Source organism: Salmo salar, chromosome ssa01 (genome assembly GCF_905237065.1).
Source record: "Salmo salar chromosome ssa01, Ssal_v3.1, whole genome shotgun sequence".
NCBI lineage: Eukaryota > Metazoa > Chordata > Actinopteri > Salmoniformes > Salmonidae > Salmo > Salmo salar.
The window spans coordinates 125097525-125124229 of record NC_059442.1 but is presented as its reverse complement, the minus strand read 5'-3'; positions in this window follow the sequence as shown (position 1 = coordinate 125124229).

Below are 26705 nucleotides of genomic sequence, written 5' to 3'. Positions count from 1 at the left end.
GAGTTCATTCCATTTTCCCTTTCACCTCTCTTTCATTCTGTCCTCTCTTTCCTTCTTTCTTTCGTTCCGTGGCCAGGCCAGACAGGTGAGGTTAACTAACTCCAAATAGCTCAGGAAATGATGTTGAAAAGGTCCTTGGACAAAGGTCCATTGGAGTAAGAAGTTTTGAAGAGGATAAAAACAGTGACTCCCCCATAAACATATAAAGAAATGGATTCAACAGCTAGTTTGTGAGTGTGCATGAACCGGAAGCAACTGTTTTTGGAATATAGATTGAGGGACAAATAGTAGCTAGCAGATTGAAACATGCTGCAACTGGAGCCTAGCATACTAGATGAGGCTTATTACTGTGTTATTAGTGTGCAATTAGTGTGTTACTGTGTTATGACCAACACAGATACTGCTGTAATGACCAATAGAACCACATCTCATCAAACACACTCCCATCGCCATAAAGCGTCAGAGCAAGTTGTGATCTAGGATCAGTTCCCATTCAATATGATGCAAGAGACCAAACTGATCCTATATCAGCACTCCTACTATGAGACGCGTGACACACATACAGCCACAGGGGTTTTATTCAGCGAGATAAACATTTTCACAATGTCGCTGATAGAAACGGAATGAATAGAGCCAACAGGACTCCTTGCTATTCTGTACCACGACAGACAACCATATCATAACCGTTCCACAAAGCTTCTGTTCCCAAAAGCTACTGTCTGTTATGGCTCCGTCATGGGAGTGCCACCAGATTCCGTTGTGCAACCCTGCTACCGCAGCCGCATATTTCACACCTTCCTTTTCACACAAGCACACACAAGCATGCACGGAATGTTATTGTAATGCTCCGTGATTCATCACCAACTGTAAATATTGACAGTGGCTGCCTCTCTGCCTGTTCAGCCCCTGAGGAGCCTCTCCCTGAGAAAGATGTGGGCCAGGACTGGGAAGGAGAAGGGAAGGGCATGTGGGTGGTTCAAGGAGAAGGGCTGGCAGGGTAGGGCAAGCCAGTTGGGAGACTGAGGCAAGGTGATGTGGGATGGGATGGGGAAGGAGAATGGTGCGTGGGTGGTACCAGGACGGTGTGATGCCAGGGCTGGGACACTGGGGTGAGGTGCTGGGCATTGCAGGGTAGGGTTAGGGAGACTGGAATAGAGGTAAAAGGTGTGTGGAGACACAGTAGGATTGGGGCAGGCTACAGGTAGGTCTACAGTTACAGTCTACTACACCTTTCCTCTAAACACATGATCAGTTCGGAACTTTCTTTCCAAGCATTGCCACTGACAGCCAAGCATTCTAATTACCTGTGATGTGGTTCGTTCCGTGGATGCTCTCTCTGCTCTGTCTCTCTCTGTGTTTTTGTCTACCACCAAGCCTGTATGTGGAATGTAGCTGGAGCTGTGCCAAGCCTGTGGATGCGGGACTAAGCATGTATATTGCTGTAGCGGTGCCAGCTAACATTCCCCGTCAGTCGCACCAGTGATCTCCATAACCCCACAACAAATTCCAAGATAGCGCAAGACACTTTTTTCTGGTACACTATATAAACCAACTTCTGTGTCAACTTCTGAACTAAGCTGGTTCAGTCTTCTTGTCAGTACAATACGTTCATTGGATGTCAATTCATGATTTTAGGAAAATTATTGTTTTTCAATTAGGATTGTCTTAGCGATTTATGAATAGAATTTCAACATACACAAATTGACTTATTTCGAAATAGTTTTGGTGCCAAACATTTAGCTTTTTAGTCCTCCAGATGTTACTTCCGTCATTTAGGCTTTGGTTGCCAACATCGATTTGTCACAGATTTCTACATTTCGATCTCACGCCTCCTCACGGACAACAATGTACGTGTCTTTCACGCACCGTTTGGCTGACACTAGGTGTTTACTGGGCATGAAACCGCAGAAGTGTATGATTGAGTTGATGGATAATAAGCACAAATAGGGCTTTCATACCCTAGGGGAAAAAAATGTATCCATGGGAAAAGTTGTTGGAGCACGCAGGCTGAGATAATAGCAAAGGTTCTATCAGTGTGTGAAATCAATGGATGACACATGACCACTGACAGAGGTAATCATGTGGTCCAGACTAGTCTATAGATAGGACATCTAGCTGGGTTAATAATGTGTGTTTAATCTGAGAACACGCACACACCCACGCTGGGGCGGATAACAGGAAATTAATAGGTCAAACACACACACACACACACACACACACACACACACACACACACACACACACACACACACACACACACACACACACACACACACACACACACACACACACACACAAGCGTGCGCACATACAGGGTGGGGGAGATAAAGGGAAATTAAAGAGCTGGCAGGATGGCAGGGTTAAGTGGTAATGATGCAGGATAAGGCATCCGTGTGTGTGTGCTGTGTGTGTGTGTGAGAGAGAGAGAGAGAGAGAGAGAGAGAGAGAGAGAGAGAGACGCAGAGGGACATCAAAGCTCTCAGAGTGTCAGTGTCAACAAGAGACGCAGCGGCCTGAGGAGGTAGAACACTGTGGAGGAAGACAAGAAAGAAAGAAAGAAAGAAAGAAAGAAAGAAAGAAAGAAAGAAAGAAAGAAAGAAAGAAAGAAAGAAAGAAAGAAAGAAAGAAAGAAAGAAAGAAAGAAAGAAAGAAAGAAAGAAAGAAAGAAAGTTTCAAAAAGGAAGGCGGGAACAAAAGCACAAGGAAAGAAGAGAATGGGGGAGGGGGGAGGGGGGTTAAGAAAAGCAGAGAGGAGGGGGGGGTTAAGGAGTTGGGGTGGTATGGAAGGAGTAGGGGGAGGAGGGGGGTCACCTCTGCTGCTCTGCTGGTGTGAAAGCAATGAGGTTAAGCCTAAAGAAAGAGCAGAGAGAGTTCCTGTGTCATAGACCCCACTCCCTCCCTCCCTCCCCCGACCGGCCCCAGCTAAATTCCCCAGGGCCAGCGGCAGTCCCTTTCATTCTCCTGTGACACAGTAATTATAAGTGTGGGAACTGAATCTGTCCCTTTTTCAGTGCCCCCTCACCCACTAACCAGCTTTCCCCCCTCCTCTTCCGCCTCGCTCCACCCCACCTCAGACCTCTATCGCAGAGACAGTGCACCCCCTCACCCACCTCCCCAGCGGTCTCCTCATAGTCCTACACTGCACTGATATTCATGGGAGCTGCACCCCCACTTGCCCCACAACCTCCCCTCTTCCATCCCTCCCCCCTCCTTCTCTCCAGCGACAGAGCAGAGGCCGCTACGCTATCTCTCTCACAGCAGCCAGCGCAACGCTGCCGTCTCTCCCGCTCTCTGTCACCACCCCCCACCTTGCTCCCACTCCTCGTTCCTCGTCTCCAGCCGTCCCCCCAACCCTCCTCTTCCCCTCCTACTCCCTTCGCTCGCTATCTTCACGCTGATAACCATGGAAACAACACTGTGGGAACCGGCCACAAGTTCACAAAAATAGACAGGGGACGATGGAGGAAAATGAAGGGAAGAGAAAACAAAGAAGAAAATCTATCCAGGGGGAGGGGCTTATCTATCAATTAATCAATCAAATGTATTTATAAAACCCTTTACATCAGTCGATGTCACAAAGTGCTATACAGAAACCCAGCCTGAAACCCCAAACAGCAAGCAATGCAGATGTAGAAGCACGTGGCTAGGAAATGCTCCCTAGAAAGGCAGGAACCTAGGAAGAAACTTAGAGAGGAACCAGGCTCTGAGGGGTGGCCAGACCTCTTCTGGCTGTGTTGGGTGGAGATTATAAGAGTACATGGCCATTTAAGGCCAGATTGTTCTAGGGACAATAGACGGACAGGTACGCGGGTGTCCAATCACCTCGACTCTCATCTCACCCCGACAGACGCGGTGTAATCTCTCACATCAATGGAGCTAATGCTTCGATTCCAATCAGTTGAATCCCTGTCACCCCAGTGATCACACAGACACACTGCCTCTGGGAAGCAGTGGACGACCAAGAGGCCTGGTCTGGGGCTGTCCTACCTCATTAGAATTGGGATGGGAATCATGGGGTCCCCCAGTCCCACACCACAGTAGCAGCGCACTATAGAGTAGCTAGCTAGCCTCTGGTAGCCCCCACACTACATACTACAGTACCAGTGGACTACATAGATTAACTAGCTTGGGAAGCAGTGGACTACCCAGAGGTCAGGCCTGTCTATTCCCATTACAATGGAGATGAATGGGGTCCCTTAGTCTCACACCACAGCAGCTAGCTGTGGCCTATGCATAAGCTATAGCTTCTGATCAAGTTCATTCAGGTAGCAATAACAACAAGCACAGCTTATATAGTCTATGTGGGCATTGGGCGGGATAGTGGCACAACACCAGATTTGTTGGTTGGATTCATGCATGGGCCATACTGAACGAGACAGCTCTGGATAAAACCGTCTGTCAAATGACCATATTTACACATACCGTACTGCCACTGCCAGGCCCTCAATCCACCCTCATCGATCCCACACCTGTGCTGGAGGTACGGGATTCCTCTTTTGTCTTTCTCCTACGCCACAAGAGTTCAACCGCTGACGTAGCCTACAGTTTCTGTTCCTGTGAGAAAACCGCTTTTGTTGTGAGGAGAGGAGGGGGAAAAGACGAAGACGCAAGAAACGCATCATCTTTTCTTTTTTACACTGACCGACCCAACTGGGCCTGGCTGACTATTTTTCCATTCCATTTTTATCCAGTCCCTGTCTTTCAGTACTGGTCCGGGTCTCTCTCTCTCTCTCTCTCCCAGCCCCAGCAGCCCTTTCCCAGGCCAAACTCTTTTGACCTCCTGGGCCTTCTACCTCGGCCATCCCCTGGGGGTGTCTCGTTTCGACCCTTCCCACCCCGGACTGCCCAGCACTCCCAAAGCAAACAGACTCCCAACCCTGATAACATCACGCAGGCAGCATTGCAGGCTGGATGGAAGACTGAGTGGATGACCGGAGGAAACGCTGCCAGGCTCAGGCTGAAGCTGACCTCCAGTCCGACACGCACACACTCGCACATGGATGCACACATACACACACGCCCACATAGAGGCCCGCAGCCACATAGACCAACAATATATCACAGTGATCACTTACAAAAAGTCACACACAAGGGAGCACACAGCCAAACGTACTTACACAAACAGCAATATGTCAAAAACACAATAATTCTAGTCATTCTGACATGCACGTACGCAGACACACACACACACACACACACACACACACACACACACACACACACACACACACACACGCTGGTTCGGTCGGTGCTGGGGGTCTCCTCAGGGATCAGCCTGGAGTCTAAACCCTGGTGCTGCTTACGCAACTAACATTCCCCTGCACTGTGTGTGTGTGTGTGTGTGTGTGTGTGTGTGTGTGTGTGTGTGTGTGTGTGTGTGTGTGTGTGTGTGTGTGTGTGTGTGTGTGTGTGTGTGTGTGACATCCACATCTACTCTTAATGCCCCTCTTACACTATGACCGAAGAGCAACTTCTTCAAATGCCTGTGTCATGTTTATACAAGATATATTACCATAGACCATGGAGCTAGGGATCAGAGCACAGGGGACAAGAGCGGGAGACCTAACACATTCACACAGTTCAGAAAAACATGCTATATGGGGGGGTATCTGCAAGAATACCAGAAGGGTAGCTAGCAATAATAAACCATCAAGAATGAAAAACAGAGCCTACATTGTCTGGTTTGTAAGGTTAAAAGAGTAGTTCAGCCGTTTCACTTCTCATGGTGTGAACTAGTAGAGCAAAATGACTAGACACACTAGTTGAGATGCATCTTTAACATTGAGTCAAGGAGACTAAACATGTCTACGCAAGGTCGCACACACACACACAGGCGGGCACACACACTGACACACCTCTACTAATAAGTTCCACCACTTCTCCAACTCCGTAATGGGAAAGTGTCTTTCTAGGTACAATGCATCTGGTATCACTTCTGCTAAAGCTGAGTTTCAGTAAGAGGAAAAGCAGTGCAGCATGATTCACTGACCAGAGACAGACGATCACATTTCACCATCACCAGGGAAACCATGTAACCATGACCACTGAGACCAAGCGAGACAAAATTCTTCCTAGTTTCTACAATTAAAAAGTACAAACACACTATGGCTGGGCGATATGGCCAAGATATCATATCACTATATTTTAAACCAAAAATATGGTATGGCAGTATTTGACGGTATTTTATGTTTCTGATTATTGCACGATCATATAAAAGGCAACAAATATATTCTGATTTGAATGTGATTCGAAGGGGCTTTCTCCATTCTGATGGTTTGGTACTCAACCAAACTACAACAAAACTGACAGTGAAGTAGTCCAATTAGTAGAACTTTTCATTTAATTTAGCCCTGCATCAAAATATGGTTATAGACGGTATTGTACACACGCACGCACGCACGCGCACACACACACACACACACACACACACACAGCTCTGCTCTGCTCTGCTCTACCTCAATTACCTTGTACCCCTGCTTATCGACCCTGTACTGTTACCCAGTGGTGGAAAAAGTACTCAATTGTCATACTTGAGTAAAAGTAAAGATACCTTAATAGAAAATGACTGGAGTAAAAGTGAAAGTCACCCAGTTAAATACTTAAGTATCAAAAGTAAATGTTAAAGTATGAATAATTTCTTATTCCTTATATCAAGCCAACCAGACGGCACCGTTTTCTTGTTTTTGAAATGTATGTACAGCCAAGGGCACACTCCAACACTCAGACGTCATTCACAAATAAAACATTTGTCTTTAGTGAGTCATCCAGATCAGAGGCAGTGGGGATGACCAGTGATGTTCTCTTGATAAGTCTGTGAATTCGACCATTTCCCTGTGCTGCTAAGAATTCAAAATGTAACAAGTACTTTTAGGTGTCAGAGAAACTGGATGGAGTAAAAAGTACATACTTTTCTTTAGGAATGTAGTGAAGTAAAAGTCAAAGTTGTCAAAGTTGTAAAGTAAAGTACAGATACTCAAAAAAACTACTTAAGTAGTACCTTAAAGTATTTTTTACATAAGTACTTTACACCACTGCTGTTACCCACGTACGCTGAGTGCACATCATTATGAACACCTGATCTTTCCATGACATAGACTGGCCAGGTGAATCCAGATGAAAGCTATGATCCCTTATTGATGTCACTTGTTAAATCCACTTCAAACAGTTTCCTGTGTGTATCAAGAACGGTCCACCATGCAAAGGACATCCAGCCAACTTGACACAACTGTGGGAAGTATTGGAGTCCACATGGGCCAGCATCGCTGTGGAACGCTTTCGACACCTTATAGAGTCCATGCCCCCACAATGTTTGTACACTCAGTGTATATAGCCAAGTTGTCATTATCATTATATAGCTAAGTTATCATATAAATGGCAGCAGTCTTTATCGTCCTGTGTGATTCAGTTGGTAGGAGCATGTTGCTGACAATGTCATGGTTGTGGGTTAGACTCCTGCAGGGATCATATACATACACGGAAAAAATGGATGCACTCACTGAAGTGTGAGTAGCTTTGGATAGTTTGGATACAGTGTAAGTGGCATATTATTATTATTATTACTATAACAATAGTAAAGAATGCCAGGCATCTCTAAAGGCTTGGTTGGTGGATTTTGCAGGATGTTAAACTGTGCGTTTGGTCATTGTGTGTCACATACACACACACACACACGGTCAGACACACTCAGTCACACAACTAGCTAGCATAGACTACATTACTGTCTGAGTGGAAGTGATCATGGTGCTCCCTCTGCACACACACACACACACACACACTGCTCTGCTCTCCCTGTGTGGCGGGCGCAAAAAAGTGGACCCTCTCGCGCCCCTCATCCACCCCCCTCCCTCTCTCCCCTCCCCTCCAGAGCGGTTTCTACACTGGAGAACATAAACAGCTCTGTCTGCCCAGGGCCAGTTCTCATGACATCACCACACAGAAGGAATGCTCTCTCTCTCTCTGCTCTGTTCTGCTCTGTTCTGCTCTGTCAAAACCCTCAACCACCAGTTCAGGAGAAAAGCATGAAGAGCCAGGTCTAGCTCTCTCTCTCTCTCTCATATTTTCTCCCTCTCTGTCTCTCTCCATGTCACCCATTCTTGTGTGTGGTCTCTCATTCTGTCCTTATTTTTTGACCAGTTGAAGGGAAAAGGAAGAAGAGCCAGGTCTACTTCTCTATCCCTCATATTCTCTCCTTCATGTTCTCTCTCTAACCCACTCTTGCTTGTAGTCCCTCTCCTTATTTTTCACTCTCTATCCATTTCCCATCTAACCCATACATTCTTGCTTGCTATGTCTCTCCCTCTCTCTCGATCTGTCCTTATTTTGCTACTGGCCTCATACAGTCTAGTTAATACATTACAATGTGACTACAACACAGAACACAAGGAACACACACACAGAACAGTAAATCAGAACACACAGTGTAGATTAGAGAGGAGGGACCGGTCTAAAAATGAAGACTCAACTGGTGGAACACTGAAAATAAGATAAAAGATAAAAGATGTGGGGGTGGGTGTAGTATGGGGGAAATTACGCACTACTTCATTGTATTGGTGTTTGGAGGAAAGCCCCATTGAGGGTCTCTCTCTCTCTCACACACACACACACACACACACACACACACACACACACACACACACACACACACACACACACACACACACACACACACACACACACATATATATATATATATCGGCAAAAGTAGGGGCAGGAAGCAGCTTGGCTCCCAGACAATGGAACACATCAAACCAGCCAGCCCAGGCCCTTTCGCAGGCAGGCTGGCAGTCACACACACACACAAATGCCAGCCAGCCAATCAAAACACATCGTACAAAAGCACGAACAGAGCAAGACAAACAGGACATTCCAGCAGCCGGGTGCTCCGGATTCCTCGCCACGGTTAATCTGAATCGGAGGGACAGAGGGAGACAGAGAAGGAGCTGGAGGACCCAGTTTGGGGAGGATGGAGGGTAGGGGAGAGGGAGAGGAGGGGTGTGAACAGGAAGCGGCGTCCAGATTATTAACTCTAAAATGATCCCCCGGAACTTTAATGAGGTGACCTTGAGCAAGCCACCCCTCGGGGTCCGTCCTCACAGAAAACAGGCAAGATATAGTTCCTTTCAGACCAGATGCTTGCTGACAGACAGCTCATCTTATGGCTCATCCAGGGATATCAACATCAGCCTATTGTCTTATAGGATAGACAGCCATGAGAATCTACTTGAACGTGGGACAGAGGAGACCCTCATGATAAGCTGCACAGGTTCAATAACTTTAGCCTGTCTCTCTAAGGGATTTTCCACACTCCTTTGCCACACACACTAGAAGCAGGGACACACATAGATTATCGGTAGACACAAACTCTCTCTCTCTCACACACACACACCTCTTGATTTTCCCACTGACTCACACACAAGGTCTTTCACACAAACACACCATCCAGACACACTCTCTGTCCTTCTCTCTCTTGACTTTCACACACTCTCTCTCTGTCTCTCGGTCTCTCTCTCATTCGACTTTCACACACACCAGGCAGAGACACATCAATCATCTGTGGTGCCCCAGGCTTTCCTCAGTTCCCAGACAGCCTGTCAGTCAGTGTGTGTGTGTGTGTGTGTGTGTGTGTGTGTGTGTGTGTGTGTGTGTGTGTGTGTGTGTGTGTGTGTGTGTGTGTGTGTGTGTGTGTGTGTGTGTGTGTGTGTGTGTGTGTGTGTGTGTGTGTGTGTGTGTGTGTGTGTGTGTGGCTTCGCTCCGAGCCCGGTCTGTAACAGGAGACATGGACCCTTCGCCACACACAGTGGGAAATATTTAGGATGGTTTCCCTCGGAATGTCTTGGCGTGTCTGAGGAATGTCTCTCCCCCTCTAACACCCCCCCCCCGACCGCAGAGACAGAACACTGATCCTAGCCCTGTTTTTCCACACCAGACAGATTCTGAGAAAACAGAAGTGCAGATAGGACTACCGCCTCAGCATTAATAAAGACGGAAGAGCATGGTGTTTGCAACGTCAGGGTTGTGGGTTCAATTCCCACGGGGGACCAGTATGTTAAAAAAAAATGTATGCATTCACTACTGTAAGTCGCTCTGGATAAGAGCGTCTGCTAAATGACTAAAATGTAAAAAAATGTAAATGAAACACACATATAGAGAATAAATTCCTGGAAATTGTTACACTGTGAAAAAGTGTGTGTGTGTGTGTCCAGTTTCTGACACACAGAAACAGACACCCACCTAGAGAAGGGTAACTTAAAACGTGTCTCCCCCTCTCACATTCTTCTTTTTTTCTACTTTTTTTTTTCTCAGCCTGTTGCCCCCCTTTGTAGATCAAAGCTCATAGCACAGAGTTCTCCAATCGCCACTCATTCCCTTTCTCTCTCTCTCTTCCTTCCTCCCCCCTCTCCCTATCTCTCTCTTTCCCCCCTCTCTCTCTCTTTTCTCACTCTCACGGTGTTCCAGTTCCTGTCGCTCTTGTTTTCACTTCCCCACTCTCACTCTACGGCTCGTGGGAACCTCAGTTCTGCAATGCTGTGCGTCTGTCTAGGACTGGGGCTAGGCAGGCGAGCTGATGTTTATCTCACTGACCATCTTCACCGTGGCTGCATCCCAAAGGGCACCCTTTTCCCTACATAGTGCACTACTTTTGACCACAGCACATAGGAATCTGATTAAAAGTAGTGCACTATGAAGGGAATCGGGTGGTACTTGTGACGCAGCCCATCTCACCGTGCCAACAAACAAAAAAAGGCCGGGGCAGACATCTGATGCATGCACTCGACGAAATTGTGCTTTGAAAATATAGATTGGGATGGGCATGGCAGGGCCAGAGTGCCGCGTCCAAAATGGCACCCTATCCCCTATAGGCCCCGGTCAAAAGTAGTGCACTATAAAAGGGAATAGGGTCCCATTTGGGACACACTCGGAGCAGTGGTGGAAAGGGAGTTAGGGAGTGGCGGACTGTGAACCTAACTCTACCACCTATCCCCTCCATGGAATTCATGGAGCGGAAAGATATCAGAGATGAAGTGACATGGGCAAGTCAAGGTTCAATTCTACGCATATCTTAAACGATAAATAGGTCACTGTATAGTTCACCAGAGCAGACGTGAAACCTTAACGCATACAGTTTGGATATTACTCATTTAGGGTAAGAACTGTACAGCTCAACCCATGCCTGGAAGGGAGTCCTCAGTCCTCTTCGATGTTACTGAAGGAATCACAGATGATTTCCATGACTAACCCACCTTGGGAAACTTAGTTGTCATTGTGGTCTGGCACAGATATATACAGAGACCAAAGGCAGGCAGACTGAAACAATTATCTGATCTAAGCTAACATTGCCTTCCCATCACTGCATTCATCTCACAGAAACTGTTACAGATAGCTATCCCCTTTCCCCCATATAATGGCTGTCACATTGGTTGTTTCACAAAATGCTGCAGTCAGAGTTGAGAAGGCAATGATCTCTGGGTTTGTAAGACTGTCGTAAAGGTCAGCTTTTAGAGAAGCAAAATGGAATCCAATCTACAGTATATTGGTATCACTGGTATTTGAATCTCTCTCACACACACACTCACTCACACAAAAATCAAATCAAATTTATTTGTCACATACACATGGTTAACAGGTGTTAATGCAAGTGTAGCGAAATGCTCGTGCTTCTAGTTCCGACCATGCAGTAAAGTAGACCAGCGTTTCTTAAAGTATGGGTCGCAACCCAAAGTGGACCTGTTAATGGTGGGTCGCGACGTAAATGTATAATTCTTTCATTAATTACTGGAATTGATTTGGCCAAGTGCAACTGCACTCTCGGTTCACTGTACTCTCTGCTTATCAGCAGTCTCTGCTCAGTTTGGCAGCAGTGCGAGTGGGAGATGCCCATGTGCTTCGCTGTTTACCGGATCTCTTTATCTGCAGTTTTCTTGAAGATCACTCCGCGACCCACACGCTGCAGCGCTGTCGTTCAAGCCATTGATTTGTTATTCCCACTCGCCATCACTCACCGCTGTCACGAAATGGACTCATGCTAGCCACAAGTTCTAACTGAGCTCAATCGTCATGAAACGCAAATACAGTGATTACTTTTTGTATCATTCATACAAACTTTGAGAAATAATAAGGAGCGCCCACAATGTGTTTTGTGCGTAAGTAATGAGTCTCTCAAAACGAACAAATTAATAAAACGACGCTTTCTGACCAAACATCCACAGCATGATGGTAAACCCAAGGAGTTATTTGAGAACAGGGCAGAATGCTTCAGGAAACAGTGCTTCGACAGTAGAAAAGTAAGTCAACTAACAAGGCATTATTGTCATTTTATAACAGGTGATGATAAGCAGAAATAAGGGAGAACTATCTCTCATAGTAGTAGATGTGAGTTTCTCTTTCAAACAATCCCCTGGCCTTGTAACGTTACACAGCTAATAGCTAACGTTAGCCAAAGCAAGCTAACTAGCAACCCTAAGAAACAGTACAGATGAAGAATTATCAGGCCTCCTGTACATTTTACTGTGGAAATTGTTGAAAACAAGTCTAGGTTGGAACTGTTGCTGTTACAAGTAATCCTTTTGATTCTGAACTGGAATAAACTGATGGAAGCAAGATGCTTTTTGAGACAAACACTCACACAGTTCTGGGTTGCTCATCTGCAGCAGGAAGCGGTCTCCTGCCTGACTGAGAAAGCAGTAGATGTTCTGATCCAGTTTGGCACCACATACCTATGCAATTCAGGGTTCTCAAGTACAGAAACAGTGTCAATGCTGAGTATGACCTCAGTGTTGTACTGTCAAAAACAGAGCTAAGAATAGACATGCTTGTAGAAAACTTCAACCAGCCACACACCTCTCATTAGGACTACCTGGTTAAATAAAGGTGAAATAAATAAAAAGGACTGTGTGTGTGTTCTGTGTCAGGTGATGTCATAAGCGTCGTAAGGGACAGACCAAGGCGCAGCGGGTATAGTGCTCATCTTCTTTCTTTATTTAGCGTGAACACTCAAACAAAATAAACAAACGACCAAACAGTTCCGTAAGGCACACAGGCTATACAGAAAACAACCACCCACAAACCCAAAGGAAAAAAGGGCTGCCTAAGTATGGCTTCCAATCAGAGACAACGAAAGACACCTGCCTCTGATTGGAAACCATACTCGGCCACACATAGAAAACGAACATAGAAAATGAAAACTAGAACAAATCCCCTCTAAATAAACCAAACCCAAAACACACAAAAACAACACCTCCTGCCACACCCTGACCATACTACAATGACAAATTACCCCTTTTACTGGTCAGGACGTGACATGTCATCGACTAGTTTATTCCAGTTCAGAATAAAAACAGATGTATTTTAAGAGCAACAGTTCCAACCTAGACTTTCTATCAACAATCATTTCTACAGTAAAATGTACAGTAGGCCAGATCATTTTTTATCTGTACTGTTACTTACGATTGCACGATCAAAAAACCTGTGTGTGTGTGTGTGTTCTGTTGTACATCTGTGTGATGTGATCAATCCGTTCATTCCAGTTCAGAATGAAATTATTTATTGTATTTTAACAGCAACAGTTTCAACCTAGACAGGTACAGTTGAAGTCGGAAGTTTACATACACTTATGTTGGAGTCATTAAAACTCGTTTTTCAACCACTCCACAAATTTCTTGTTAACCTGTTGGGGATAGGGGGCAGTATTTGCACGGCCGGATAAAAAACATACCCGATTTAATCTGGTTACTACTCCTGCCCAGTAACTAGAATATGCATATAATTATTAGCTTTGGATAGAAAACACCCTAAAGTTTCTAAAACTGTTTGAATGGTGTCTGTGAGTATAACAGAACTCATATGGCAGGCAAAAACCTGAGAAGATTCCTTACGGGAAGTGGCCAGTCTGACAAGTTCTTGTTCTTCTTGGCTCTGTTTATTGAAAACTGAGGATCTTTGCTGTAACGTGACACTTCCTACGGCTCCCATAGGCTCTCAGAACCCGGGAAAAAGCTGAATGATGAAATTCCAGCCTCTGGCTGAAAAACATTAGCGCGTTTGGATAGTGGCCGGTCAGAGTACCATCATACTGAGGGTCATGCACGAGTCGACCCCATGTTTTATTTTCTTTCGTCTTTGAACGTAAACACGCTTTCCCGGTCGGAATATTATCACTTTTTTACGAGAAAAATTGCATAAAAATGGATTTTAAACAGCGGTTGACATGCTTCGAAGTACGGTAATGGAATATTTAGAAATGTTTTGTCACGAAATGCGTCGTGCGCGTCACCCTTCTTTACCATTCGGATAGTGTCTTGAACGCACGAACAAAACAGAGGATATTTGAACATAACTATGGATTATTTTGAACCAAACCAACATTTGTTATTGAAGTAGAAGTCCTGGGAGTGCATTCTGACGAAGAACAGCAAAGGTAATAACATTTTTCTTATAGTAAATCTGATTTTGGTGAGTGCTAAACTTGGTGGGTGTCTAAATAGCTTGCCCTGTGATGCCGGGCTATCTACACAGAATATTGCAAAATGTGCTTTCACCGAAAAGCTATTTTAAAATCGGACATAGCGAGTGTATAGAGGAGTTATGTATCTATAATTCTTAAAATAATTGTTATGTTTTTTGTGAACGTTTATCGTGAGTAATTTAGTAAATTCACCGGAAGTTTGCGGGAGGTATGCTAGTTCTGAACGTCACATGCTAATGTAAAAAGCTGTTTTTTGATATAAATATGAACTTGATTGAACAAAACATGCATGTATTGTATAACATAATGTCCTAGGGTTGTCATCTGATGAAGATCATCAAAGGTTAGTGCTGCATTTAGCTGTGGTTTGAGTTTATGTGACATTATATGCTAGCTTGAAAAATGGGTGTCTGATTATTTCTGGCTGGGTACTCTGCTGACATAATCTAATGTTTTGCATTCGTTGTAAAGCCTTTTTGAAATCAGACAGTGTGGTTAGATTAACCTGTTAGGGCTAGGGGGCAGCATTTGCACGTCTGGATAAAAAAAATGTACCCGATTTAATCTGGTTACTAATCCTACCCAGTAACTAGAATATGCATATACTTATTATATATGGATAGAAAACACTCTAAAGTTTCTAAAACTGTTTGAATGGTGTCTGTGAGTATAACAGAACTCATTTGGCAGGCAAAACCCTGAGACATTTTCTGACAGGAAGTGGATACCTGATGTGTTGTATTGACTTTAAACCTATCCCATTGAAAAACACAGGGGCTGAGGAATATTTTGGCACTTCCTATTGCTTCCACTAGATGTCACCAGCCTTTACAAAGTGTTTTGAGTCTTCTGGAGGGAGATCTGACCGAACAAGAGCCATGGAACGATGATGTCCCATTAGACACCTGGCGCGCGAGTTCATGTTGGGTACCCTCGTTCCAATACGTTATAAAAGAGTATGCATTCGTCCACCTTGAATATTATTCATGTTCTGGTTAAAAAGGCCCTAATGATTTATGCTATACAACGTTTGACATGTTTGAACGAACGGAAATATATTTTTTCCCCTCGTTCATGACGAGAAGTCCGGCTGGCTTAGATCATGTGCTAACAAGACGGAGATTTTTGGACATAAATGATGAGCTTTTTTGAACAAAACTACATTCGTTATGGACCTGTGATACCTGGAAGTGACATCTGATGAAGAGAATCAAAGGTAATGGATTATTTACATAGTATTTTCGATTTTAGATCTCCCCAACATGACGTCTAGTCTGTATCGCAACGCGTATTTTTCTGGGCGCAGTGCTCAGATTATTGCAAAGTGTGATTTCCCAGTAAGGTTATTTTTAAATCTGGCAAGTTGATTGCGTTCAAGAGATGTAAATCTATAATTCTTTAAATGACAATATAATATTTTACCAATGTTTTCTAATTTTAATTATTTAATTTGTGACGCTGACTTGACTGCCGGTTATTGGAGGGAAACGATTTCCTCAACATCAATGCCATAGTAAAACGCTGTTTTTGGATATAAATATGAACTTGATAGAACTAAAAATGCATGCATTGTCTAACATAATGTCCTAGGAGTGTCATCTGATGGAGATTGTAAAAGGTTAGTGCATCATTTTAGCTGGTTTTATGGTTTTGGTGACCCTGTTTTTGACTTGACAAAACATTACACACAACTCTTGTAAATGTACTGTCCTAACATACTCTAAATTTATGCTTTCGCCGTAAAACCTTTTTGAAATCGTAAAACGTGGTTAGATTAAGGAGATGTTTATCTTTCAAAGGGTGTAAAATAGTTGTATGTTTGAAAAATTTGAATTTTGACATTTATTTGGATTCAAATTTGCCGCTCTTGAAATGCACCTGCTGTTGATGGAGTGCACCACGGGTGGCACGCTAGCGTCCCACCTAGCCCATAGAGGTTAACGAGAGTCTTGTCTTTAAAATGGTGTAAAATAGTCATATGTTTGAGAAATTGAAGTAATAGCATTTCTAAGGTATTTGAATAACGCGCCACGGGATTCAACTGGCTGTTGAGTAGGTGGGACGATTTCGTCCCGCCGACCCTAGAGAGGTTAACAAACTATAGTTTTGGCAAGTCGGTTAGGACATCTACTTTGTGCATGACACAACACATTTTTCCAACAATTGCTTACAGACAGATTATTTCACTTATAATTCACTGTATCACAATTCCAGTGGGTCAGAAGTTTCCATACACTAAGTTGACTGTGCCTTTAAACAGCTTGGAAAATTCCAGAAAAAGATGTCATGGCTTTAGGAGCTTCTGATAGGCTAAATGACATCATTTGAGTCAATTGGAGGTGTACCTGTGGATGTATTTCAAGGCCTACCTTCAAACCCAGTGCCTCTTTGCTTGACATCATGGGAAAATCAAAAGAAATCAGCCAAGACCTCAGAAAAAAAATTGGAGACCTCCACAAGTTTGGTTCATCCTTGAGAGCAATTTCCAAATGCCTGAAGGTACCATGTTCATCTCTACAAACAATAGTACGCAAGTATAAACACCATGGGACCACGTAGCCGTCATACCGCTCAGGAAGGAGGCGCATTCTGTCTCCTAGAGATGAACATACTTTGGTGCGAAAAGTGCAAATCAATCCCAGAACAGCAGCAAAGGACCATGTGAAGATGCTGGAGGAAACAGGTACAAATTATCTATATCCACAGTAAAACGAGTCCTATATCGACATAACCTGAAAGGCCGCTCAGCTAGGAAGAAGCCACTGCTCCAAAACCACCATAAAAAAGCCAGACTACGGTTTGCAACTGCACATGGGGACAAAGATCGTACTTTTTGGAGAAATGTCCTCTGGTCTGATGAAACAAAAATGGAACTGTTTGGCCATAATGACCATCGTTATGTTTGGAGGAAAAAGGGGGAGGCTTGCAAGCAGAAAAACACCATCCCAACCGTGAAGCAGAGGGGTGGCAGCATCATGTTGTGGGGGTGCTTTGCTGCAGAAGGGACTGGTGCACCTCACAAAATAGATGGCATCATGAGGGAGGAAAACTATGTGGATATATTGGAGCAACATCTCAAGACATCAGTCAGGAAGTTAATGGGTCTTCCAAATGAACAATGACCCCAAGCATACTTCCAAAGTTGTGGCAAAAAGGGTTAAGGACAACAAAGTCAGATATTGGAGTGGCCATCACAAAGCCCTGACCTCAATCCTATAGAAAATGTGTGGGCAGAACTGAAAAAGTGTGTGCGAGCGAAGAGGCCTACAAACCTGACTCAGTTACACCAGCTCTGTCAGGAGGAATGGGCCAAAATTCACCTAACTTATTGTGGTAAGCTTGTGGAAGGCTACCCGAAACGTTTGACCCAAGTTAAACAATTTAAAGGCAATGCTACCAAATACTAATTGAGTGTATGTAAACTTCTGACCCACTGGGAATGTGATGAAAGAAGTAAAAGCTGAAATAAATAATTCTCTCTACTATTATTTTGACATTTCACATTCTTAAAATGAAGTGGTGATCCTAACTGACCTAAGACAGGGATTTTTTACTAGGATTAAATGTCAGGAATTGTGAAAAACTGATTTTTATTTTATTTGGCTAAGGTGTATGTAAACTTCCGACTTCAACTGTATGTAAGAGTGTTTTTAATGGGAAAAATAAACATGAAAATATATTTATGGGTATTTAATTTTACTGTGAATATAGATACTTTTGTACCTGTTTCCTCCGGCATCTTCACAAGGTCCATAAGGGCAGTGAAATGTACCGATATTTACATATAGTTGCATATTTTTCTAAGCTTGGGTCCCAGGAAAACACAGAATTTCTAATTTGGGTCCCAGGCTGAAAAAGTTTAAGAACCCCTGAAGTAGACACTCACTCTTCCTCACACACACTCAGACACCCAACATGAAATAGCCAAAAGAGAGTGGGAAGGAGAAAGAGATATAGAAGGAGCTAGACAGACAAAGAAAAAGGAGATTACTGAGATAACAGTCTTTTCTCAGGCCGTGGGTCGGCAGTGGAGGGGTTAATCATTGGCCGTGTGTATCAATGGGCCACACAGGGGGTTTAGAGGGGGTCCAGCACCAGGAATGTCCTCAAGTGTCTCCCAGTGAGAGAGAGAGGCTTTCAGGGGGAGGGAGGTCTGGAGCGGGGTCTGAGTTGAGACGGCTGGTCAAGAAAGACACCCATCCACTGTGTGTGTGTGTGTGTGTGTGTGTGTGTGTGTGTGTGTGTGTGTGTGTGTGTGTGTGTGTGTGTGTGTGTGTGTGTGTGTGTGTGTGTGTGTGTGTGTGTGTGTGTGTGTGTGTGTGTGTGTGTGTGTGTGTGTGTGTGGAACAGGGGAGCGGGAAGACAGGGCTCAGTAGGGTTTTGGTGGGGGGTTTGAGTTGAGCTGGGCCTGGTCAAGAGAAAGACACCCATCCACAGCTAATCAAAGGACTTTACAATCAGATAACAAAGGGGTTAACTTCGCCTGGGTGGGCTTCCAACACACCACCAGCCCCAGGGATGCAGCGAGAGCTCTCACAAACACACACCCTTCCCAATATCAGCCCCTCTCCCCTTTGTATCACGCATTCCTTCACATGACTTGACCTCACTCATCTTAACTTCACTCATTGTTTCACCCCATGACAGTATATATGGTATTTCACCACTGTTTTATATAGTTTTTTACATTTACATTTACGTCATTTATCAAGACGATAAAGCTGCTCACTTAGCTTAGTTTATGACAGTGGTTTTGCTATGCAGCTTCTTAGGGGTAAAATTGGAAAACCGATGGTGGCAGGTCTGTTTCCAAAATGTATTGCTTTTTTCATGATAGCAAGAATCTGACCACAAAACAACTCTCAGACTAAACTAAGGTCCTCTCTCTTCCCAAACTAGCCAGATACCATATAAGGGGAACAAGCAGTGTGGTCAAAGACAGAACCATTTGAGACAAACAGTCTCTGCCTGGGACAAATGGTGGATGAAGGTATGGGGGGGGGTATTTGTGCAGTAGTCAGTAATTGTCCACCAGCTCAGAAGGCACAGGTGGTTAAAGACAAGTTGACACATTTGAGAGGGAAGGATGAAATCGGTTCTGTAGTCTGACTGAATCCCATTGGCGGAGATTTCTGAGCCATCAGAGCTAAAGGCTCGGACACACAAACAGCTTTTGACGGCCGAGAGTACTTAGCACCTCTGAACAGAGTGTGGGCCGTAATTTAGGAAGCCGAGTGCAAACCGATTTTACATGTAGAATCTTTATTTTGTAAAGTGGATTTCCCCACGCTTAATACACATAAAGTAGAAAACAACAACAATTTATCAACAATTACCACATTTCCAAAGTAAAGCGGTCTAAGGCACTGCATTTCAGTGCAAGTGGCATCACTACAGTCCCTGGTTTGAATCCAGCTCTTCCATTTCATCCTCTCTTTTCTCTATCAATCTCTTTTGGTACGTTCTATCAGCATATTTCACCTTCTTGCTCTGCTCTACATCCATCTCCCTCTCCCCCATCCTCCTCTCTGTGGCTGGGCTGTCCGTCCTGTCGGTTCCCAGCAGTCTCCTCCTGTTTACAGCACACAGTAAATATCCCATTGTTCCAGTGATTACCACAGTAGGCACTTCAAACATTATGATTCACAGGATACTGGTCTCCAGCGCAACTATATCTCTCTGCTACTTCCTGATACACTCAGCTCCATTCCACCATTCCAGGACATTACATTTGTCTTAAAGATACTGTACTGGACATCTCCTTGAAGGACAAATGACTGACAAATAATTCTGCTAACACGTCATCCCTAAGAACATGCCTGACTAACAGCCATGTGTTATTCATTATATACCATGTTTAAAAAAAAAAAATAGAATTCATGACTAATACATTAAACATAACTAAACTGAATTACCATGAGCTTTCATGCCATATTCCATACATATCACCCTAGCAACCAATGTTTTTTCTGAGAGAGATTCACACTCTTCATTTTCACATCCTTCTTTAACCCTTAACATGCTTTGGAATCGGCCTATATGGATAGGACTAATTGAAATGTTTCTTACAGAAGAAATATGAAAAGCATATGCATTACTATGGTAGAAATTCAAAGCCAACAGTTTGGAGATTATGAGAAAATGATTACACCAAAGGTGACGACCAAACTACAGTTCACCTGACACGAGACTGAATCCAAACATTACACTGTTGGTTTTCTGTACATTTTACCCGTACCATACTTTGACGCATTTCTTGATAACAAAATCAAAATACTCTGGAGACATTCAGTAACATGATCAGAATATTCCTGGAGAATGTGGGGTAGGTGAAACATAAGACCCCAAGAAATCACAAGGGTTTGAGTGAAAGGACTAACTAAGTGGCCACACACCTCTCCAAAGTGTGCAAAGTTCCTAAGTAATTGTTATGCGCTTTTATGACTCAAAGAATAGTCTTCAACTATAAGGTGCTTTTTTAAACTCTCCTAGCTGTGCCGTTGAGGAACTAGAGCAAGGACACTTGTAGTGTTTTTGTTTGGAACACAGCCCTGCATCCCCGCCATCAAACAATTACAGTTGATGTTTACGCAATCCAAAAACGGCCCATTATAAATCGCTATCTGGCTCAGGTGGGCATTATTTGAAAGCTTGCTCTGTTGCCAATATGACTAGATAAGTTATAAAATACGATATTACAGATCAGAATTTTGGTGAGCATAGAAAGGAGTCATGAGTGTGTGTGACGCAGAGAAGTTTCTTCACAATAGACAAACAACAAATCCTGTTCAGAACCCAGTGTATGACGCCATGTCATCTTGCAACTGTATACCAAACATACTGATCATAAACGTTGACACTGTAAATGACATGAGTTTTATGACATGGAAATAGGAAGTGCTCACTTGGACTCTCGAGTGTTGGGCTTGCTTGTATTTATTGTAATCCTCAACGTCTCATTTTTCTCTTCTCTTCTTAATTTACAGCATGGAGGGATGGGGGCAACTTTGTGTCGCGTGAGGTTCTCAAGTTCAGAGCGGCTGTCAGTGAAAACCCTTACGGGCGCTGTGAAGCGCAGAGACAGAGCTCTGACGTCATGTATGGCATGTTACTGTGTGTGTGTGTGTGTGTGTGTGTGTGTGTGTGTGTGTGTGTGTGTGTGTGTGTGTGTGTGTGTGTGTGTGGTGTCTATATGCATGTATGTGTGTGTTTTGTGTGTGTGTGTGTGTTTTGTATGTGTGTGTGTGTGTGTGTGTTTTGTGTGGATGAGCATGAGTAGTGTGTGTGTGTGTGTTGGAGTGTCAGTGTAGTATGTGTGAGTGTGTGGGTAGAGTCTAATGGGTGTGCATAGAGCCAGTTCAAGAGAGTCAGTGCAGTAAAAGGGGGTCAATGGAAATAGTCCGAGTAGCCATTTGATTAACGTTTCAGCAGTCTAATGGCTTGGGGGTAGAAGCTGTTCAGCAGCCTTTTTCTTCCAGGCTTGCTGTGCGGTAGCAGAGAGAACAGGCTATGACTTGGGTGGCTTGGACTAACTGAAGAACAGAAAATGAATATGTTGAAACTCTGTGTGTGTGTGTGTGTGTGTGTGTGTGTGTGCGTGCGTGCGTGTGTGTGTGAGCAAGCGTGTGTATTTGTGTCCACAAGTGTTATCCCTTATTGATGTCACTTGTTGAATCCACTTCAATCAGTGTAGATGAAGGGGAGGAGACAGGTTATAGAAGGATTTTTAAACCTTGAGACAATTGAGACATGTATTGTGTATGTGTGCCAATCTGAGGGTGAATGGGCAAGACAAAATATTAAAGTGCCTTTGAACCAGGAGCACCGGTTTGTGTCAAGATCTGCATTGCAGTGATGTCCTTGTCCCATCGTGCTCTAGCGACTCCTTGTGTCAGGGCGGGTGCAGATACGCTGACTTCGGTCGCCAGTTATACGGTGTTTCCTGCGACACATTAGTGCGGCTGGCTTCCGGGTTAACCGAGCAGTGTGTCAAGAAGCAGTGCGGGGCCTCCTGAGTGGTGCAGTGGTCTAAGACACTGCATCGCAGTGTTAGCTGTGCCTTTAGAGATTCTGGGTTCGAATTCAGCCTATGTCGCAGCCGGCCGCTACCGGGAGACCCATGGGGCAGCACACAATTGGCCCAGCGTCATCCGGGTTATGGGAGGGTTTGGCCGGCAGGGATGTCCTTGTCCAATCGCGCACTAGCGACTCCTGTGACTGGCCGGGCGCAGTGCACGCTGACACAGTCGCCAGGTGTATGGTGTTTCCTCCGACACATTGGTGCGGCTGGCTTCCGGGTTAAGTGGGCATTGTGTCAAGAAGCAGTGCGGCTTGGTTGGAGTTTTGGAGGACACACGGCTCTTGACCTTCGCCTCTCCCGAGTCCGTACGGGAGTTGCAGCAATGGGACAAGACTGTAACTACCAATTGGATACCACAAAATTGGGGAGAAAACGGGGTAAAAAAAAAAAGAAAAGAAGCAGTGCGGCATAGCAGGGTTGTGTTTTGGAGGACACACGGCTCTTGACCTTCGCCTCTCCCAAGTCCGTACGGGAGTTGCAGCGATGGGACAAGACTGTAACTACCAATTGGATATCACGAAATTGGGGGAAAAAGTGGTCAAAAGTACCAAAAATTATAAAAATAAAAGAGGGGGTGCAACTCAGTATTAGGAAGGTGTTCTTAATGTTTTGTACACTCAGTGTATGTCTCTATCTGTGTGCCTCTATACTTCTATCCCTCTTGTGCAGCCACCCTGTGGTCGTCAGAATTCTATAGTAGCAGCACGATGACCCCAAGACAGTGCAGGTAGCGCCCCAGACCCTGCAGCATGTTGTCACACACCACACGCAGCTGCTGTGGGGGCATGGGATCCCTGGCACTCCTCCCCAGGCTGGGGTCTCTTCTCTCAGCCTAGGGTTGACATTGGACCTTGGGGTGAGGATGGGGCCACTGAGTCCTCCTGACGCCCCTGATAACATGGAGAGAGAAAGAGACCATATTAAACCTGACTAGAAACCCCCAGGTTGTCGTCTATCGGGGACAAAAGACATTCGGTAACACTTTACTTGAAAGGTACCTACATAAAGACTTCATAACACAGACATAAGCCTTACATAACACATTCATATGCCAAAGACTCATATTGCTTTGTTCCATGTTGTAGAATAAGACTATTGAAGTCCTTGGTTGTGTGAATTGTGTTGTAATTTAATTGTATTTGAAGCACCAAAGTGTAAATTTCCCCAGGCCTTTCTATCAAGGGAGAATTCAATTTGTAGCCAGAAAACTGCAGCCATGACAATACTGGCTCACCCTAAACAAAAACAAAACAGTGGTGTCATGATGTGGAGGAGTAGTAGTTAACCTCTGACCCTCGGCGACTGGCCTGCTTCTTCTCTTCTTTCTTCTCTTCTTTACTCTTCTCCGTCTGAAGCGAGGAGATGGAGCGGAGGTCTTGTGGCAGCCCAAAGCATGCTGGATACTGGGAGAGGGCTGAGTAGACGTCCCATAAGCATCGACAGCTATAGAGAGATAGAGAAAAGAGAAAGAGGGGGTGGGTGAAAGAGAAAGTGAAATAAACAATAGTAAACAACAGTAAAAAAAAATGTAAATGAACAGTAAACAGTACACTCACAAAAGTTTCAGAGGAATAGAAACATTTTAAATGTCATATTATGGCTATGGCTTTTGTTTGGCCCAAAAAAAAAGAATCCACAGGGCCATGGGGTGAGACAGGGATGCAGCTTGAGCCCCACCCTCTTCAACATATATATCAACTGGCAAGTGCACTAGAACAGTCTGCAGCACTCTGCCTCACCCTACTAGAATCTGAAGTCAAATGTCTACTGTTTGCTGATGATCTGGTGCTTCTGTCCCCAAGGAAGGAGGGCCTAGTGCACAGATTCTGTCAGAAGTGGGCCCTGACAGTAAATCTCAGTAAGATAAAATAATGGTGTTCCAAAAAAGGTCCAGTTGCCAGGACAACAAATACAAATTCCATCTAGACACTGTTGCCCTAGAGCACACAAAGAACTATACCTACCTCAGCACCACAGGTCATTTCCACAAAGCTGTGAACGATCTGAGACAATTATTATTTTGATGTATTTTTTACCTTTATTTAACTAGACAAGGCAAGATGGGCCTTCTACGCCATCAAAAGGAATATAAAATTCGACATCCCAATTAGGATCTGGCTAAAATTACTTGAATCCGTTATAGAACCCATTGCCCTTCATGGTTGCGAGGTCTGGGGTCCGCTTACCAACCAAGAATTCACAAACTGGGACAAACACCAAATCGAGATTCTGCATGCAGAATTCTGCAAAAATATCCTCCATGTACAACGTAAAACATCAAATAATGCATGCAGAGCAGAATTAGGCCGATTACCACTAATAATCCAAATCCAGAAAAAAGCTGTTAAATTCAACAACCACCTAAATAGAAGTGATTCCCAAACCTTCTGTAACAAAGCCATCGCCTACAGAGAGATGAACCTAGAGAAGCAAGCTGGTACTGGGGCTCTGTTAACAAATGCAAACAGACCCCACAGGGCCCCAGCACAGCAACAGCAACACAATTAGACCCAACCAAGTCATGAGAAAACAAAAAGATAATTACTTGACACATTGGAAAGAATTGACAAAAAACAGAGCAAACTGGAATGCTATTTGGCCCAAAATAGAGAGTACAAGGGTGACAGAATACCTGATCACTGTAACTGACCCAAAATTAAGAAAAACGTTGACTATGTACAGACTAATTGAGCATAGCCTTAGGCAGAGGTTGCCGTAGGCAGACCTAACTCTCAAGAGAAGACAGGCTATGTGCACACTTGCCATAAAATAAGGTGGAAACTGAGCTGTACTTCCTAACCTTCTGCCAAATGTATGACCATATCAGAGACACATATTTCCCTCAGATGACAGACTCACATAGAATTTGAAAACAAATCCAATTTTAATAAACTCATATCTACTGGGTGAAATACCACAGCGTGTCATCACAGCAGCATGATTTGTGACCTGATGCCACAAGAAAAAGGCAACCAGTGAAGAACAAATACCATTGTAAATGCAACCCATATTTATTTTAGTTTATTTTCGTTCCTTTGGAACTTTGAGTGTAATGTTTACTGTTTATTTTACTTTTGTTCATTATCTACTTCACTTGCTTAGGCAATGTAAACATGTGTTCCCATGCCAATAAAGGCATTAGAATTTAATTTAATTGAGAGAGAGAGCGAGAGAGAGAGAGAGAGAGACACTTACTGGTCTGAAGCCAAACCACACGACTAACAACATTGGACACTCTATCCCATCCTGGAATATCCAAGGCCTGAAGTCATCTGCATTTGGCGTAAAGAGCAGGAACTTGGACTTCAAAGAAATTATCACGTTTCAAGAGAAGACTCAGATGCAGACATTGCCAAAGTAACAAAAGTTTATTACTAGAATAGGTGGCAGGCAAAACAACAGGTCAAGGGCAGGCAGAGGTCAGTAATCCAGATCAGAGTCAAACGGTACAGAACGGCAGACAGTCTCGGGGTCAGGGCAGGGCAGGCAGATGTCAATAATCCAGGTTGGTGTGACAAGGTACAGAACGGCAGGCAGGCTCAGGGTCAGGGCAGGCAGAAATGGTCAAAACTGGGAAAACTAGAAAACAGGAACTAGAAAAGGACAGGAGAAAGGGGGAAAATGCTGGTAGGCTTGACAAACAAAATGAACTGGCAACAGGCAAACTATAACGACACAAGGTGAGACCCAAATGCAGACACAGAAGGCAGATGGTTCGAGTCTCTGATATTTATTGAAAAACGAGGGGCAGGCAAGAGGCAGGTCTGGGACAGGCAAGAGTTCATAACCAGGCCAGAGTCCAAACGGTACAGGGCGGCAGGCAGTCTCGAGGTCAGGGGCAAGCAGAATGGTCAGGCAGGCGTGCTCAGTGTCAGGGAAGGCAAAAGGTCAGAACCGGGAGGATAAAAAAAGAGAGACTAGGTAAAAACAGGAGCTTGGAAAACCGCTGGTTGACTTGGCAAGACAAGGCGAACTGGCAACAGACAAACAGAGAACACAGGTATAAACACACTGAGGATAATGGGGAAGATGGGCAACACCTGGGGGGGGGGGGAGACAAGCACAAAGACAGGTGAAACAGATCAGGGAGTTACATAAATCAGAAATACATACATTGTCATCCTACAACAAACATGGTACAGAGGAGATGGACCCACTGGTTGT